Source organism: Canis lupus, chromosome 5 (assembly GCF_048164855.1).
Source record: "Canis lupus baileyi chromosome 5, mCanLup2.hap1, whole genome shotgun sequence".
Classification (NCBI taxonomy): Eukaryota; Metazoa; Chordata; class Mammalia; order Carnivora; family Canidae; genus Canis; species Canis lupus.
The window spans coordinates 4,100,855-4,104,426 of NC_132842.1; the positions used below are offsets into that span (position 1 = coordinate 4,100,855).

At 31.7% G+C, this 3,572-nt stretch overlaps 1 non-coding gene across 1 annotated transcript; it reads right to left on the reverse strand.

Annotated features, from left to right (window-relative positions):
* Positions 1-222: 222 nt before the first annotated feature.
* LOC140634528 (U6 spliceosomal RNA) lies at positions 223-328 on the reverse strand. The gene has a single exon (XR_012031971.1). It is a non-coding gene; the product is annotated as a U6 spliceosomal RNA (small nuclear RNA).
* Between the last annotated feature and the right edge of the window lie 3,244 nt (positions 329-3,572).

Here is a 3,572-nt window from a genome sequence, read left to right on the forward strand (position 1 = left end):
TATACAAGGATTCCCCTTTCTCCACAGCCTTAGCAACATTATGTCTTATCTTTTTTATATTATAAGCCATTCTAACAAGTAGTTGTTTATATCTCAATGTGGTTTTGACTTGTACTTCCCTGATGATTAGTGATGTTGAGTACCCATGGATATACCTGCTGGTCATTTATATGTCTTCTTTGGAAAAATGTCTATTCAAGTCCTCTGCCCTTTTTTCTTTTTTTTAATATGGAATATTTCATGTATTTGCTTATCATCTTCACAAAAGGGCTGTGCTATACTTCTCTGTATTATTCAATTGTAGTATAGGTACTACTGAAGTGAGTACATCTCTGCCCATTTTTAAATTATATGGTTTTTGCTTTTTTTATTGAGTTGTATGAGTTCTTTACATATTTTAGTTGTTAACCACTTATCATATATATATGGTTTGCAAATATTTTCTTCAATTACATAGGTTGCCTTTTTATTTTGTTGGTTTTTAAGCATTTCTTAAAAATAAAATTTGTAATTCTTTATAGCAAGGATACATAATCAAATTATTAATAAGGTCATTAATTTTTGGTTTTCCAGAGTCATGCAAATAATAATTAATAAACACACAATCTCACTTAAAATAGCATCATTTAATATAATATGGTTTTATGTAATGTATTCAAAATGGGTTGGCAAAATTGTCCACTACCAATCTATAATTAGATCAGAGTTACATTTTTATTACTAAAAAAGTTGTGTAATTTGACAATATGATTTAAAGTTCTTGAGAATTAAGATTCATCTTACATTGTAATTTCAGTTGCTTTAGTAACATTTTTCTATTTTTGGCCTTTCTATCCTGTGAGACCATCTTTGATAAACTTCCTACCCAATTTCATAGTGTTGATACCAGGGTTACCAGGAAAAATATGAAAATAGCAACAACCCTGCAACTATTTAATACACTGTGTGAGTGCATTTGTGCATTTTATTAAATATATTACTCTAATACCTAGAACTTTCATAATCCCTAGAGTACTGGATATTCTTGACTTAATGCAAACAATAGGAAAGAATGAGAGTGTGATCCTAAATTCATAATATTCAGCAACATTGTGCTTTCTAACTAGATACTAAGGAGGATTTTACAAAACACTTGATGGCTCCCACATGAGTTTAGATGGTATATATATATATATATATATAGTGATCTCCCAAAACAAATAATCCAGTTAAGAAATGACAAGAAATGACATGGCAGAAGACAAGAATAGACATTTTTCCAAAGAAGTCAGACAGATAGCTAATAGACATATGAAAAGATACTCAACATCATTCATTATCAGGGAAATACAAATGGAACTATAATGAGATATTCATACTTGTCAGGATGGCTACTACTGATAACACAGGAAACAAGAGATGTTGGTGAAGATGCAGAGAAAGGGGAACCCTCTTACATTTTTGGTGGGAATACAAGCTGGTACAACCTTTCTGGAAAACAATATAGAACTTCCTCAAAAAACAAAAAATAGAACCACCCTATGACCCAAGCAGTTGTACTCTTAGGTATTTACCCAAAGGATACAAAAATAGCGATTTGAAGGGACACATGCACTCTGGTGTTTATAGAAGCATTATCAATGATAACCAAACTCTGGAAAGAACCTAAATGTCCATCAACTGACGAATGGATAAAGGAGGTGTGGTATATGTATGTGTATATATATATATATATATATATATATATATATATATATCTCCACTGGAAGAAAGACAGTCTCTTCAATAGATGGTGCTGGGAAAATTGGACATCCACATGCAGAAGAATGAAACTAGACCACTCTCTTTCACCACACACAAAGATAAACTCAAAATGGACGAAAGATCTAAATGTGAGACAAGATTCCATCAAAATCCTAGAGGAGAACACAGGCAACACCCTTTTTGAACTCAGCCACAGTAACTTCTTGCAAGATACATCCACGAAGGCAAAAGAAACGAAAGCAAAAAGGAACTATTGGGACTTCATCAAGATAAGAAGCTTTTGCACAGCAAAGGATACAGTCAGCAAAACTAAAAGACAACCTACAGAATGGGAGAAGATATTTGCAAATGACGTATCAGATAAAGGGCTAGTTTCCAAGATCTATAAAGAACTTATAAAAAAAAAAAGAATATATATATATATATATATATATATATATATATATATATATACAATGGAATGTTACTCAGCCATCAAAAAGAATGAAATCTTGCCATTTGCAAATACATGGATTGACTAGAGTATATTATGCTAAGTGAAATTGGTCAGAGAAAGACCAATACCAAATGATTTCATTCATATTTGCAATTTATGAACAAAAGGGAAAGGAGGGTAGAGAGAGGGAGGTAAACCATAAAAGACCCCTAACCATAGAGAACAGAGTTGATGGATAGAAGGTCTGTGAGGGTCTAAATGGGTGATGGGTATTAGGAGGATACTTGTGATGAGTATTAGGTGTTGTAATTAGTAATGAATCACTATGTTCTACCCTTGAGACTAATACTACACTATCTGTTAACTAATTCAAATTTAAATAAAAACTTGAAACAAGCAAAAAATTTTCTGATCCAATCAGGCTTAAAGTGCTATTAATGAAATGCTTTGTAAACTCAATCTGAGATGAAACTCAATGATTTGTTAGACTATAGGCTACTTCTGTTTTTAGCTTCCCAAGTGAAAATATACTCAATATAATTTGTTATTAAGAAATTATAACTAAAACAACACTGATAAGACACTACATACTTATTAAAATGGCAAAGATCCAAAACAAAAACAAAAATCTTGACAATGTCATTTCTGTAGAAGCGATGAACCAGTAGGAACTCTCATTCATTGCTGATGGGAATGCATAATGATACAACCACTATGGAATACAGCTTGACAGTTTCTTTCAATGTTAAACATAGCCTTGCCACATATTTAACCAATCACATTTCTAAGTAATTACCAACTGGTTTGAAAACTTATGTCCATACAATAGCATGCACACAAATGTTTATTGAAACTCTGCTCATAATCACCCAAAACTGAAAGCAACAAGATATCCTTCATTGAGTAAATGGGTAAATAAAGAGTGTTATATTCATACAATGGATGGAGTAAGGATATGAGAAAATAACTTAAATGTATCACAAATATCAGAAACAATGTCACATGAAGGTAGCATGGGATATTGTGCTGATATAAGTAACTTTGGAAATTAGTGCATTTTGTAAGTCTAAGGGTGCAGGGGATTGTTCATACAGTTTAGTTAGTGAAGCCCATTTCCACAGGGTTATGTGTAAACAACTCTGAAACTATTATACGCATATGTGGAATTTAACAAGTAAGTTAGTGAGTGGTTGATGATAAGAATTAGATTTCTCACTCTTGTAGTGGAAGGTTATAGATAAGGAACAAGAGGAAAGTAAAGTGGTCTATGAATAATGAATTAGAGTGGAGACATTAGTATGAACTTATATTTAGCTTAATGTAGATATAAATTATTTACAAATAGATATATTTTAAAATATGTGTATAAATGCAGGTTGATTACACACACCTT